The 16682-nt window shown below is 40.3% G+C and overlaps 1 protein-coding gene across 2 annotated transcripts in view; it reads left to right on the forward strand.

The window, feature by feature from the left end:
• Window positions 1-521: 521 nt before the first annotated feature.
• Window positions 522-16682, forward strand: part of LOC117206445 (neural-cadherin-like) — a 60795-nt gene continuing 44634 nt past the window's right edge. For both annotated transcript variants that reach the window (XM_033445800.1, XM_033445799.1), the window contains exon 1: window positions 522-1288. The gene's annotated coding sequence lies outside the window, so the exon portion shown is untranslated. The remainder of the gene's footprint in view (window positions 1289-16682) is intronic.

Below are 16682 nucleotides of genomic sequence, written 5' to 3' on the forward strand. Positions count from 1 at the left end.
GTGCACACGCGTAAATATTTCCATAATTGGTCGCAGCCCATCGGTCAGGACGGGCCAGGGTCAAGCGACGATGCTTTCTTCCCCGAATCACGGACAGGGTTCGTGACGCAGCAGCATCGCCTAATCTCCATCTCCAATCGCATACGTTGGGTCCAGTGACGCGGTCGGTTCAACGTTGGTAACGACACACGCGAAGTGCATGACCGAAGCGTACAGACACGGTACGGCACAGTACGGTACGGCATGGGTGGTGATGGTGCGCTCGCGCACCCTGCAAGGTTGAGGGGTGACGGCGACGCGACGCGACGCGACGCGATGGTCGCGGCGTCTGAGCGGAAGGGAGGGAAAGCACAGGTGGGGGGTGGTCACTGGAACGAAAGAGACGAAAGACGAGCGAGAGACGAAGGATAGTGGTGGGGAAGTCGAACGTCGGTGGAGTATGTGTGGTAGGGGAAAAGCGAGAGAGAGAGTAGGGAGTTCGCACGCCGACCGGAACGGCCCCACCGAGTTTTATCCAACGATCCGGGAGGCTCGTCGAGGTAGTGGTCCGCGCCCCACAGCCGCGACAGCTCGAAACGCGTGTTGTTGTGCTGCGTCCGTTTCTCTGTCTCTTGGTAACGTATCTCCTCTCTGAAAGGGAAGCATTGACAGGAAAGTCGTTCGTCGAGGCTCGAAATTCGTGTGCTGCTCGGTGTCGTCGCTACACCGGCACCGATATTCGTGTTTTATTCAAAAGCCGAACAACATTGGGGATCGGGGTGGTGAATTCTCTTTGCTTTCCGGCGGAGAGAAGAGCGCGCGATTCGGATCGCGAACAGAGAACGAGACGTTCGTTCTGTATCCGCGAGGTGGTGGGCAATGATAACAGGAGGCAACGTTCGGGAGGGGGAGACCTCTGCTGACAGTGTCATCGTCGCAGGATTCTGAGTTACTGGAAAAAAGATTTCGAGGAATTATCGTCGATTAACGTCGTATACCGGTGCGTGCGGTGAGCTCGTGCCAGGAGCTAAAAACACAGAGTTTCGTCGAACCTGAAAAATTCGAGGTAGACAGTGAATCGGATCGTGTTAGTAATATACGTGTTTCGTGGTACGTTTTTCGCTCGATTCGAGAATTTATACGACGGGGACTTGCAGGAGGTTGTTCGGTGATACCCAGCAACGTTTGCAGGTGCCAGGACATTCGGGGGTGGTGCCGGTTACGCGCTTCTGTTCCCGACTCGTACGCGACACGATCACGAGCGTTCTGGGGGAAGAGACGCCTTCGACATTCGCACCTGGACATTCGCGTACGTATTTTACAACACACCTGGCTCTCGTACTACCTAGTGCGGCGGTGCCGTGCTATGGCCTCTCTCCTTAGGTTCTCTCCTACACCCCCAAACAGGTTATTGATTTTGCCGAAGTAAGGAGGTACGGATGTAGCCCGTACGCCCTGCGGCCTGCGACCTGCTCATTTTTCCACCCCTTCTCTCTCCCCCCCCTCTCTTTTTCTCTCACTCCCTCTCTCTTCTTGCTTTTCGATCTCTTTTTCTCGCGTGCTTGTCCTTGGTGCTTGCCACCCTCTAACGGCAGGTGAACTCTTACTGCGATCTTTTGACACACTTTGACGAATGCCATCGCGTTATTAAATATGTCTGGCATCTCGAATAGTAGTTTTCTGTGAAATTTTTTTACGAGCAAGAGAGATATACTGCTTTTTAAAGCCTGCTTTCTTTCGAGTCATTTTCTAGTTGTTCATTCGCGAGTGGACAAAATTACAAATTAAGGATTCTTTCTTATAATATTACACGATCGTGAAAAACGATCACGGTCGAAAAAACGAGACGAGAGTTCGATCGAGAAACGTGATGTTTACTAGACTGACAACGTACTTTGGTTGCGGAAACAGCCGGTGTCGATTCCCTGAAGCCAGGCTAAAGCGGTTGTGTCGTATAGTGCACCGTGTCACTGAACTGTTGGAGCAGACTGTTGCAGTGCTAGCGTGACTATACACGAGACAACACGGCTACGAAGAGATCCCGACTGACAGCGCGGATCGATCGCCGGCGAACTTTTCACTACGAGACTTTGCGGTTCTTTCGTAAAACCAGCGCCTCGTAGTAAATCAATAGAAGCCACGTGAAGTCAGGACCGGAGATCGCGCTGTCGCCCTTACACACACATAGACATGTGTACATACATTTTTCTCTTACATACACACACAGTTTTCTCTGTTTCTCTTTTTCTAACTATCTCCTGTAACTATCTCGTTTTCATCCCGTCCATCCCCTTCTTGTTGTTCCATCGAACGATTCGCGCGTTTCCTGAGTTTCGTCGAAGCAGCCGGATCGATATGAAGAGAACGCGGTTCGCGTATACTATATTCGTCTTCCCGAGCGGGAAGACGGAATTAAATAATTAGCGGTGATCGTTCTGATAACTTCGCTCGTTAAATCACGCTGCGTACAAAGCTACTCAGTATGCGTGGGTCGTCGTGGAAACGTCAGCCATCTGTTCCACACGCGGACGAGCTCGTCAATTATGTAAGATTTCCCGAATTTCAGCTTATCGATCGACCGTAACCGGGACGTATCTACTTAATTTTTCAGCGATTCGCGTCGTTCGAAATCGTTTCAATCCGGTTCGTTGAACGCTTCCAGTATCGAATTCTCGCTTCTATTTCGGGGTGACATCCACCCCGCTCGAATGAAAATTTTGTTCATCTTTGGCGAGTGCCAGCACCGCGATTCCATCATGTCGATGAACTTTTTCGTCGTGCACGATTTTTCGATGTCGCGTGAAACGCTCGCACAGTCAAATCACGTTCACGGTGTAAATTTCCGAAACGAAAAATACGTGGATTATTGGCATAGTGTATTACCAGAGGCCGATATTAGCGGCGCAGAGAATGAGAAGAATTTAGGAAAACGTTCGATCGGCTCTGGACAAATTTCTCGGACGAGCTGAGCATCTTTGATCGAAATAGGGCCAACTCGTAGGCGTGTCCAACCTGGTCTGTTGAACCGAGAAATATAACTGTTTCCAAGTTCTATCGCGTTACATTTTTCTCACACGACCGACGTGCTATTAGGGAAAATTGTATCGCGTTCATCTTAACTAATGAAAAGAGGAGAAACGGAAAGCGCGAGAGATCGTTAGGATTAGATGGAATCTTACGAGCGGTCATGAATTATTGAGTCGTCACATGTCTGCGATCCCTATCGTCGCTGCGTTATGAATTGCTACCGTTCGTATAATAATACCGTTTATGCTTTGAAACGAATATTGATCCAATAGCGCGAGAAATTTGTTAATTTGCTAAAAATTGGGAAGCTCTTAACAGATCGCAATATCGAAGAATACATTTGGCTAATGATACTTAAACTGCGGTTTAAACGTTTACAAAAAGCCTACAGGTAGCGAAACAAAATAAAATACAAATTAAAATACTTGCTACGGTATTTAGCGAGCGAGAGGCAAATTTCCATTCAGATTTCATTTCTTCAACTATATTCGTAACAATATGAATTTTCATAAGCATCTGCGGTTTAATGGCCATTGTCATTTGAATATGTAGAAATCCAGATAATTTCTATCAAGTTGTAGATAGTTCAATAATTCGTATATCGATATCCACGTTTCTAATCGAGAGAAGCGATCGATGATATTTCCTTCTCATAAAAAGTTATTATCAAACGATATCTCTAATTAACTAGTATTAAAATTTATCGACAGTGTTAATGAGTTCTTGAAGTTGGAAGTCGTAAAAGTAACGCTTGAATAAAATAAAACAACAGCCCACGCTTTCACGGTAGCAGATGGCAAAATACGGCCAATGACCAAGCCGTGCAACGTGCGGCAATCCATGGAAGCCCGCCAGTCCCGAAATACGTCGGAAGTAACGGCCATGGAAGGACGTTTTCTGAACGGTTCGTAACTCGTGGTTCCGGCTTCTGTGCGCTAAAATTCTAACAAGTAGACAAAAAAATGCTAGGACAAAAAATCCGACTACATTCCAATTTTCGTACGACGTTAAACTCTTCGGAGTAAAGTAAAAATCACATATCGTAATCTTTAATTCAAGCTTCGAATTCGTCGTTTGGAAATTGCAATCTAAAAAACTAAAAGCTTTGCAAAGCTAAAAAAACAACAAGCGTTGTAATTTACAATTAGTGCAAAAATTAGCATACAACAAAGATTTGATAAAATGTATATAAGATTACGTAGTGTCAAATTTCGTCCAACCTTAAAATATTTTATTTTCAAACAACGTATGGAAATACGACAAATCTTGGAATTGGCGAGGCTTATCGCAAATCGAACGTAAAAACGTTGCTGTTCAAATTGCGTGTAGATTTTTTCAGGCCTGAGACCAAGTCTCGTGGAAATGAGTTCTCTATTTGACACTGGCGTGGTACAGTCTCTTTGGATACGGCCGTGTATGTGCACGCGCGCGCACGCGCCAACAGCCGCGTGGAATGTTCGCCTACCCCGAATAGCCTTTCTCTCTCTCTTTCTCTTCCCTTTCGCTGTTCAACCGCCCTCCGGTTAAAGAGTCTTTAACGTTTACGTGCGGCCAGCTTTCTAAGGCAACTCACTCGGGTCGAAGTTCACCGGGTGTCGTGCCACGATCACGCTTAACCAGGAATCGCGATCGTGTCAACAACAAAAATTCTAGGTGGGTGTAAAACTCCTTTAATCGTAGAAAGTTCGTAGAAAGGTAGAGTTAACGTGAACAGCCCTTCGAGATATCGTCACTGTTGGAACGATGTAGTTTAGGTCGAGTGGAAAACGCTCGGTTCTATTGTGTTTCTGTTTTGTGTGTGCCTTCGAAGAACTGAAAACGATTGCTTCGACAATTGATTCGATTGACAGTGTGCCACTTCGAGTGAACTAAAACGAAGTTTTCTTGGAAGAAAGATGCTCGTGACCTGTGAACTAACGTTGTTTCCGTGCTGCAAGATGTGCTGATATTTGTAGATATTTGCAGATAACTTTGTACGTCTTAATCGGTGAAATTTTGATTAGAGTAGGTGTGCCTTATTTATCACCGATTTTACTGTTGGATTTCTTGTTAACATAGTAACGAAAGAAGGTGGATCGAGATATTGTATAAAAGATGATTTTATGTTACGATTATAAAGAGTGAAGCATAGTAATAATACAGTGATTAAAAATGTTCGTACCAATCCTTGTCACGTCGTATTACATCGTTAAAGATCGTTTCAGTGACTAACGTAAATCAATCCTGATTCCAAGTTGCCAAAGATAGAGACGAATAGAAACCACCACAAATTCCAATATACAACAGTGTCGATACTAATTTCCTCGAGTAAGCGTATCGTACCCAAGAGTTTCACTGTTAGATTAGTTCGTTCTACTTCGCGAGATCATCGTATAAAGTTGTATCAAGTTTTCGAAAACAAAATATTCTATCTTCCTACGAAATATTTTATCCAGATTGAAGGGATCTTAGGGATTTGAATACCACGAAACAGGGAATCTTGGTATCAGACATCAAAGGTGGCGTGATACCGCCATTTCGCAGCGTCTCATCAGAGAGCGACGCGAATCCCTCGAAATACGGAGGTGAAATTTACTTTCTTACCCCTCTCCCGAGGGAAGTTCAAGTTCTTCGCGAGGATGACCGCCATGGCGCAGCTCGTCTGCGCAACCATGGAGCAACGAGTATGAGACGGTGATGGTGTAGAGCAATGATTTCACGGTGATTTCATAAAAGATTTACCGTCCCTCTGGCATTTGCTCGTGTCGTCATCAACGGCTCTGGTTATCTACGTTGTCCACATTGTGCACAGAGTACGCCAGGAATCAGGAACGAAATTTACATTTAGCTCAACGAACGTTCTCCTCCCTAGCGTTCCATCCTATCTGTCTTGTCGCCTCGTAAACGAGCCATGGAGGACCCTTTCAGAGACAGCGCGTCTGGTTGCACCACGGGGAGGGACCTAGGTATCACCCTCTACCGTCTTAGAATCATCACGCGAACTTCGTGTAGCGTTACCGGGAATGGGCGTTCCTCTATGCCCTCGATCTAGCGCTTCGCGCCTTGGACTTCTCTAATTACACTTCATTGTTGTTTGCGCAAGTACACAACTCGAACTTTGCCTTTTGCATTCGGTCACATTCGCTTCCTACTTTGCGAAAGATGCCTTTTGTGTTTCTTTAACGATAGACTCTGTTTTCGTATTGCGTTAATCGGAGCAGTAAAACGAACGGGTTCCCTTTGTGTTTATCGCATTCTACTCTCAAGTGAAAAACTGCGATCGAAAGATTATTAGCATGTAAATGTAGAAAATCGTGGTGAGAATACGTAATATTATGGATAAAAGAATAATTCACAAATTACGAATAGTTACAAGATTTTATACCGCAAATCTGGCGTAATAAAATATTTTATTCTGATACGTTGTGAATAAAAACGATAATGAACGCGCGTATGCCGTAGAATGCATAAACCTGAATATTTGCAATTCATGCCGGTTATTGTATTTAATATATAATGTTCCAGTCTGGTGCTTACGAACAAATGTAGAGGATTTTCCTTTATGATTTAATATAATACCAATAAAGCGATCATGATATTTCACGGTCTAATCTTTCATATGAATTTTTATGCGCCGCTTGTACGGAAATGATTTCAGTATTTTCTGCAACGTAGCGTCACAATGAGAAATTCTTTAAAACACTAAACCTACCAGTGCCGGTCAAATTGATCGCTTTCAAACTTCTACGCAAATTTAACCACATTTAAACGCTATCATATCGCTTCATAATTTCTGACTTTTCCTAAAACATGCATACAATATGTCTTTCGGTATTTACTTTTAGTTTGCTTTTTTCTTTTCGAAGAAAAAATTGTATTCTGCCTTGTCTATCGCGGGTGATCAATTTGACCGGCCGATAAAATATTTTAGTTACTCGAAAATAAATAATACTCGTAAAATCGGTCAGGTTTATCACCTAGAGTGGTCTGCGTTTCGTTTCGAAACGAAGGTATTTCGCTTATTAATTAGCATTAAATCGTGATCTGGTTGGTTTCCGCGGATCTTGTCTATCCGTGCATGATCCACGAAAGCCTCTCGTATACATGAATTTGCGTTATCCTGCAAAAACCATGATAGTCTAGTGAGCCACGGTACGCGATATACGATCATAGATACAAGCGAAGCAAAATTTCGCATTCAGAAACTTTCGCCGAGCACATTAAATAGAGATTTCCACGCGGTTCAAGTTAAAACTACGTTTACTCGTGTGAGTTATTCTTCCCATTAATAGAACGTTGGTGTATTTTTTTTCACGATTTCCGACCAAACATAGTAAATCATCATTGATAACGTGTCAGTCGGAAATTGATAAATTCAATCGCCTCTTCTTTTCCTCGTGTTCATTCTCTCCATTGCGATGTGGAAAAACAATTGCCATCGTTACTGTTTAAACGATCGTATGATCGTTATGGAAGATATATGTGTCGTCCTTTTTTTGAAGATTTATGCGAACGTTTTTGGCTATGATTGCGTCACGGTTTGTTTTAAAGCGTGCGTTACGTATTTTAGAATTTTACTGCAAGTTTTTTGTAATTGAAACTACATAATCTCTTTGTGCTGTATTCTATCTTTTGTATATTTTGAACGAAGTTTTGAATGCTAGGTTGTACGGTTTAACCAAGAAATGAATAAATCCTTGAAAGATGTATGTTTGAAATTGATAATAATTTTCTTTGCACTATTTCTCATACCTTTTCGTGTCTTATAAATATATTTATATATATATATTACATATATTTATGCATATTACATGAAAATAGAAGGTAGAACATAAATATAAGAACATTCTCGTCATTCCAACTAATTTAACGATTAATTCACACTTTATCACTTCACTCACGGAATGTTACTTCGGTTACAATTTGTGACGTCTATTAGAGAATGTTTTAAAACGTTCTATGAAATTATTATGTTTTGAGTATTCTTCATATTCTTCGAGATATTGAGTTGTCGCATTTGTAATTTCTCGTTCATTACGACAGGACGGAAAAGAGGAGAAAATCTTCAAGCCACAAAATATACAGGAAGGCTCGAAAGCTCGGGAATTATTGTGAGCGCGGTGAATGCTAGCTGCGTATACCGCGGCTTTTGTTTCGTTAACAAATTTATAAAAACGCGTGTTGTACGCCTCATTGAGATATTTCGGTGTTTATTCCACAGTAATCAGAGTTGAACGGAAACGCGACAGGGAAACTTGTCTTCCTGAGTGACAATTAATACTTTTACAAAACTGTCGGCATTCAACGTAAATTAGGAAGTAATCCTTTTAAACTTTTCGTTTCGAATTGCGTCATGTCTCTGTCTTTAAATGATTCCGTTTGCCTAGCTAGGCGAAACTCTCGAAATGTCGTTTCTCTGTCCCTAGTTACTCGCTCGAAGAAGAGATACGACGAATTCCTTTAAAATTGAAATACAGCCTGCGAATTTCGACTGCCGTAGATTATAGCGAATGGTGTACAATAAATATATTTTTGACGATGAAATTATAACGAATTATGTTCATTCGATGGAATAGAATAATACAAAGTACAGTGTTTTGTGGTATATCTTCTTTCTATGCTAGACTTAAATATATTCGACCTGCTATTTTCCACAAATATTGTCACTCAAACCAGTGATACTTTTGTTTTCTTACTGTTATCGTATTTTAAGTGATTTATATTTTATCAACAGTTTCATATTTGTAATGAAAATTAGGAATGAAATTGGTTAAAGGTAAATGCGTAAACAGTTTCTAAAACTTTTCACACAAATGACAATAACAAAATATTCAAAGTACAGTTGACATTAATTTAGAACAAAAAAATTAATCTAGAATTTGTGTAATTAAAAAATTTAGAAGCGCTAATTTGTTGCTTTTAGGATGAATCGAGTGAAACAAACTTTCCGCGTGTAAAAGCAAACGCGAAATTAATTCAACCTAAATGAGCACGATCAAATGGTATTATTTACCACTGAATACGGAATATTATACAAGCTTGCAAATTGATTTTATTTACAGTACATTGTAGCTGTTCTTAATTAATTATACCGTGTCACGCCTCTGTGAATACAGTTTCAGTCACAGTTATAAAACATCGCCTTTGGGTAGAGCATAAAAATGACCTATCCATCCGTATCGACTTGCATTTTGTACGAACTCGTTATTCACGGCCAGTATTCTCTAAAAGATGAACTCGAAAGACGTAGTGACTCATTGGTTCAATTGACTCGCGTGCCGTTGCTTTTAAAGGATGAATAAGCAATTAGATTCGCAACGAGCTTTAGTTCATCATCCCCGTTTATTTTACCTACGTTTCTTTTAGGCGATTAACGAAACTCATTGATAATTCGACAACCACTGACACATTATCACTGTGCTTTAATGCTCTTTCTCATAATATTTAAACGTAAATTATATATATATATATATTGTATGAATGTAGATTTTATGTTTATTATATACGATATAAGTATGTTTATTATATACGTTCTAATTTAATTTAATGTTCCTCGATCAAACACGATTTTTTCGAACTAATGTCAGTAATTCATCCGAAAATTCGAAACAAAAACTGCCGTGATGCCAAAGAAATTGCAGCGGCGTTTCTCGAAATAGACCACGTCTTCGTTGGTAAAGTCTCGAGCAGCTTCAGCTCCACTAATTGCCACTAAATTAAACACAACTAACAACGGCAGTTGGGTTCCTTGGTTTCTGCATTCGACTCACAATCGACCAAGACAATCGAAACTGTAAAACCGATGTAACGTTCGAAATTGTCTATGAGCATTGCGACACGAGATTTATCATTGTCAAGAAGAAACTAACAGAAACCGTTACGATCGCAGATCACGTAGACGTCGTTGTTAGTAATTGGCTTTCTTACGTGTGCTAAGAAAAGAAGATAGATTTGGTTGTTAATTAAGTATCTAACAGCTTTATCGACCTTAAGACGAAATTACGCTACTCTCGGCGATAAGAATCATCTTAAATTTAAACGATTACCATTAAAGAACTCTCATTATCGTTCACCCGAGAACCAATTTCTTTTTATACAATCATCCGATAGCTTCTTCAGCGGCTTCCGCGATCGTCGACGGGCGGAATAAAATCTTGTGGCGTATAAAGAAATCGCAACTTTCGCATCGTTAAGTTTTTATTCAGTCGGCAATACCGAAACGATCATTTCGATTGAATTTACTTAAACAATCGCGTCTCTAAGAATGCAATTTTTCCCTTTAATGTAAATAATTTGTAGTTTCTAATTTATATTAATACAAAACATAGTATTATACTTTTAAAAGTCATCGAAATTTTATATCCATTAATTTACAATTTTCTCTCAATAATTTAAATGAATAAATAATTTTTCAATTAAAATAATTAAAGGAATATTCGATCCATAGAAATTGCATTAATCATAATAATAAATATGTATAAAATCGAATCGAACGGCTAGTCTGCCACTACAGATCTTCAGAATTTCCACTAAAAGTTACGAAATTGATCATTTAAACCACTCTAACCGTTCTAATGTTAAACCTTCCCCATTCAAGATAGATAAGGAAACCTCCACATTCACAACCAAACTCGCAATCTCTTTCGATATCCATTTACTCGACGCTCAGGTTCACGTCCGATGATCATTCGGCATCTGGTTGAATAGGCCTCCGCAACCTTGAACCGAATATATAAAATCCCGGGCTTGATGAAGGAGTCACGATGGTCAGGCATTCATACTAATTAGGCTACGCGTTTGCACGCGAACCAATAACGTGTCGAAGGGTGGATAAACGCATGGGAAGGGGGAAATTCCCCAGGCAGGCCGCTGGTGCGTGCGATTCGCAACAATGGGCAGGGGTGTCGTCGAAGGGTGGAATACAATGAGCCGAAGAGTCGACGCGGGAACAGTTACGCGTGCGGGAGCTGCAATTTTGTAAATAGGGAATAGCGTTGGATTATTCTACGCAGCGATGATTCAAACCTCTGCTTGTTCCGGCAGCTGTGCGGTATCTGGCTTGGGGTTGTACAGAGAATTCCAATCGTCGCGTCGTTTCGATCCAGAGCTCGAATCTTTCGCACACCGCATACTTTCTCCTCATGCGGGTAAATGGAGTGCCATAAAATGAACGTGAGAGAATCGAACTATTCGGAAGCCATTGATCAACTCTATAAATTGAACAGGAGTGATGATGTAAATAATTGCGGATTCCGAGCTGGTAATGGTAGTGAAAAAGAATATTTGTAAACGAAATTTTCATCTGCATTTCAATTTATAGCGTCAATGATCTCTGAAGTCGATCGTATAAGAAGATACGTATGGGATAGCTTTTGTGCGTTAACTTCTCATTAATTCATATGTTTTAGTAAGATATTTATGTGTTGTTAATACCGATCGATCACGGTAACGACAAATTTGTGGCAATGCCTGTATGCAATAAAATCTAAAAATTTACGAAAGGTAAGGTCGATAAGTTTAGCTCCTTTGAGATTCGATTATTTCTTTCTCATAGATGTTCCTCTTTTTTGAAAGGGTCCATTGATCTTCCGTGCTTGTATTTATTTTGGTGAATTCGTAGGCGGAGGTCGATCGAGTAGTTTGATAAGTGTGTTGGGCAGAGAATGAAAGCTCTAGAAAGAGGTGAATATAAAGATTTTGTCGCGCTAGTGGAGGTATTGGTGTGTAAGTATTTTTATAAGCAAAAGCAGTTTTTCAATGGCTGAAGGAGATTTCAGCCGCGAATCTAATTTTTGCAATTTCAACGGTGTTATCCGTTACATCTCATGAGTGAAATGTAGCACAGTCCTTCATACTAATTACACCCTAATAGGTGTTATCGTGCAGTATCACGAGGCCGAACCGCGGCTGCAAATAAGCTACATCTATTTACAAGCGTCGTGGTGCGACGACCCCAACGTATAAATAAATTCCAGGACTAAAATACACGGCGAATAGTCTGAATAACTCTAAACAACTCATTCAGGCATGCTTTTTCCGCTTTTCTGGAATGACCGGCGTGCATTCACGTGTCTCGACCAAAGAACAGAGACGTTTTCATAATAACATTTGTTCACGTTTGTTCACGTTTAACCCAGATAGATTACGAAGTAGAAATTATTGTTTTTCCTGCCAGAACGTGTGAATCGAATGAAATTGAAGTTTGTTATCAAGCGTTTCGGAAAGAGTTGAATAGCGATCAAATATTTTTTCATTCTTTTGTTCTTTATATAAATATACAGAAAGGTACAAACATTCGTAGAATGCACGTTATATAACGATATACACGAAACATCCAAAGTAATACTCAAAATATAATAAATATACAAAGTAATATGAATTTTCATACTCGTATCTATTAAAATTGCGGCATGATTTTTGAATTCGTGTAACATGCGATGTTGGACACAAATTTCGATCAAGTTAATTTTCTAGTTTCTTTGTGCTGCAGTAGAACTCTATTTGAACTGATCGCAAAACAAACAAGTCATATAACAAGGATGTATTGATTTTTCCAATTGTCTATGATTTTTCGTTCAAATAATAGAAGTCCAGGTTCAGATAAGTGGATTCAATAGACGGTAGCTTATCTAATCCAGCCAAAATTTTCGTTCCAATAAATTGTGAAAAAATCTATTGCGAAAGCGATTATGTATACATCTGGTGTATTATCAAATCTTATTGAGCGAATAATTTGAACAAACCACAAATTTTACGAATACAGCTTCTGTTGATTGACAATCAAAATATTTATCGTACGAAGTACATAATTGTGTAAGATTTAGATCGGATTATTACATTGTAGGATAACTGTTATTATAGGATTGTAGGATAACTAACAACATATTATAAGCAGATTACATTGTTGAATGAGGAGTATCAATCGCACGACTACCTACTAATTGATAGTGTAATTTTTCCTTCAATATCTTAAAATTATCTCCTCCAAATTATTTAATAAATGCATCAAATTTTGTGAGTCGCGCATCGGATATTATAACGAATAACACGCTTTGAATATTTTGTAAATCTTCGTATTTTTTCACTCTTCCAACAAAACCAAATGCAATCACCAACTTTTCTAATGAAAACATCTCAACCTGCTCCACTGCTCTCTCTGCAACTCTTCCTCACTTCGCTTCCGTATTCGTCCCAACGACCATTCGTCAGCCGAAAAAGCAGGCAAGAAACGATAGCATTGAGAAACGTTCTAGGACCTTCGGGATTGGTCCCAATATGTATTCACGTACACCAGCGGATTTCACGCTGCGACCAGTTATGTCCGTGTCGTGCAAGCATTATAAAGTTGGTTACGCCATATGGCGTCGATGGAGCGTAAAGGGTCGCCGGTCCTCGAGTTCCTGAAAGCCGCCTCGCTTACCAGTCCTTCACCTTGGGTGAAGAGAGCTCGCCATTACAAGGAGATCCCGCCCTTTTGTTTGGCCCATCGTTCGCGCGCGCGTTCTCATTTTGCGCGTACGTGCTCTCGCGACGCGTCGAAAGATCGTCGTCTCGTCCCTGGGGCAATTAACGCTTTCTCTCTTTTTTTTCTTTTTTTAACCCTTTCGCAAAGGGTTCGTGGAAATGAACTATAAACGACGGCCCACAGGGAGAGAACGAGTATCGACTGCGCACCGTCGTACTTCCGTCCTTTCTCCAAGATAAAATGACGTTTCTGACGCTTCGTGATATCCCCCGGGTAAGACTCGCAACGCTGATCGATTCGTTATACGTGATCGAAATTTTTTTTCGTCGGCGACTGAAATCCTATACCGTTAAGCTAATTGGCTCGTTGTAGGTTTACGTTTTACGTAAAGATAACAACCGATGAACCATAATACGCGTATTGCTAGCAATTTTCCGATCTTAATATCACTTTTCAGTTTTAACAAAAGAAAGCGATGTTTCAACATACATATTTTGAAAAATGAAAAAGTGCCGAATAGGATATTTTGACCAAGGGAAGCGGTACGGATGTGTGTGATATGGCATTAAATGGTGGAAGTAGTATTTCATGGAAACTATTCGATGCTTTGTTAAATGCATTGATTCATTCAGTCAGGATACATAGTGACAATAATTTCGAGCTTGTTAACGTAATTATCGGTGTAATGTATTATAACGTGCAAGTGAGATATTTTAGAAATACTGTTTTGTCACTCGTATTAAAACGAATTACGTTGTTACACGCGAAAGTAGTAGCGGGCATTTTATTGGATTCGTAACTAAAATTGCTCTGTGTAATAAATTTATTATACAGAATAATAGAAATTTATTACGGGGTAGTATCGAATTGAGTGGAATACTTAAAACTCGAACTTCGTCGGGGGATAGTTAAAAATAAATTCCTCGTAATTTATCACGCAAGTGCTCGATCATTTAATTCATTAGCACGCTAAACAGCGAGCCACTGACCGGCGTAATAGAGCGTTTAATTAACTCAATAATCAGAGTTTTTTGCGCTGGAAACTCAGTTTCAACGTTAATTTGCATTTTGAACGCGATATATGGAGAGCAGCTCGCGCATCGTTAAATACGCTCGAGCTTAACTAATAATACGATGACGCGTCTGTGCGTTAACCTTTTTTCTCCCTATTTGCAGGGCTCGGAAGGAAAAAAACGAGCAGTCGTGTTGAACTCCTCGTTGTTTCTCTTCTTAATCGACCGCGTCGATAAATGCAAAACTCTATCTAGCATGCAAAATATTCACTGTGACGGTCCGGCTCGGTCTCAAAGCTGACCCTTCAAAGGGTTGGACGGGAGAATAACAGGATGTGAACGCAATCAACGACGAATACGCGGCGTAAAAGGCGTCGAACACAATGAAGCCGTGGACACAGCCGAGCTTCGATATTGTTTTCCTTTGATCCCTACCTAGGAAGGTTAATTATTAAAATAACTAATTTCCTTTATATCACAAAAACTGAGACTATCTCGTTGACATACATAGATTATTACGATCTTTGATTCGGCGGAGGAATTTTTCTTTACTGGAAATTGTATTTTTTGAAAAACAGACATTAGCATACCTAAGAGACGTCCAGCATATTTAATGATAATTGTGCGAATAATTATTGCTCGATATGTCTTTATTTTTATTCTTTATAATTTATAATTTATGAGAATTTAGCATTTCGGCGTCGTATTTAACCTGCGAATGATCAACGATGCGATCAATTTAGATTGGTAAATTTTATGCTTTAACAAGGATTAATCTTGGTTCTTATTCCAATAAGCGAAAGTGTACGAGGGCAGTTAGTTTACGTCCTTCCTCTGTTAGGCCTTGACCCTAGATCGCTGGGTGTAGTTGTTTTATTAATGAAAGACGAGCTTGCACGCAGCCTTCGATTATCCTGCGGCTGATACAGAATTTAATTTATGGCGTAACCAGTTCAGGCACAAATTTCACAGGAATATGTCGCGTAAGCGCGTTACCGCGGAATTCGCTCGATCCACTTAGGCTTAAGATACTTATTTCTGGTGGCGATATCGCGGCGGATACGAGGTTAAGTGGATCAGTGGAATTTTACAGTGCAACGATATTCGAGGAACTTTGGTGGGACTGCTGTATTCCCTTTCCTCGCTTTCGCAAGGAAATCTCTAGTGAACATACACCGTGGATCTAAATTCGTAATACAAGCGAATGTCAAGGAAATTCTATGGCTTAAACTCGTAATAAGACGAAAACTACATATAATAAAATGGCGTTGAAAATTCCATTTTTTAGAAAATCGAGTTTCAAAATTTGTCAAACATCTGTACCTGCATTTTCACTAATGCTCGATCGGACAAAGGCAAATAATAAAGACAACAGGCTACTGTACATACGAAAAGAAGTGGAAGGGATGGAATAAAATTTAGGTCCACTTGCTATATATTCCAGTTGCGTTCTAAACAAACGACCAGTTAGCTTATACGTACAGCGATACAATGCTAGCTAGATTTGGGTCAATTATGAACGGTAATTAATCGATTAGCCCTCGATGGTCATCGTGGTTTCGATAAGACTTGGCTGGCGGGAGTTCCATCGGTACATCGTTGGAATTAAGACAGTATTGGAACGTCCGTAATGTCTGACATTACTTCGAGTTATTTCCTTGTGGTTTGCGATTGCGTACATGGAATCAGAGTCGCGGAGAATTTACTTTGCCGAAGGTTTAATAATTTCTCCAAAGGTAATTCAATTTTGGACACGTAGCAGCAAACGAAATTTATTGGTCGACACGATTCGTTGGCTTTGTGATACAGGATATGTGCTTTGAACTCTTTTCGTGACGTTTTTAGCCGACTCTTTATGAAAGACCTCGATAATAGAAACCCTATATTACTATCGACGTACTCTTGTGCTTGCTTCATTTTTACTGTCGATACTTGTATTACGTCGATGGTTTTCCTTTTCTCAGTATTTTATTGTTATGTAGCTGGAAGACTTTAAAAATTACTCTGTCACGGCAATCCTTCGTTATTATAGTTCAGTGTTCCACGCTTGAAAAATGAAGATCTAAGATGTAAGGGTCGTTCGAATGACACCGATTCCGTAGGAACGTTAAATAAAAAGAACGTAAAAGACCCGGAGCTATCGTATTTCAAAAACCGACGGGAGTTCAACGAAGTCTTTGATTAATTACCGATTAGTTTAATAATTAATGGTGCGCTCG

The sequence above is a fragment of the Bombus bifarius genome, unplaced genomic scaffold (genome assembly GCF_011952205.1).
Source record: "Bombus bifarius isolate JDL3187 unplaced genomic scaffold, Bbif_JDL3187 scf7180000008006, whole genome shotgun sequence".
Taxonomy (NCBI): domain Eukaryota; kingdom Metazoa; phylum Arthropoda; class Insecta; order Hymenoptera; family Apidae; genus Bombus; species Bombus bifarius.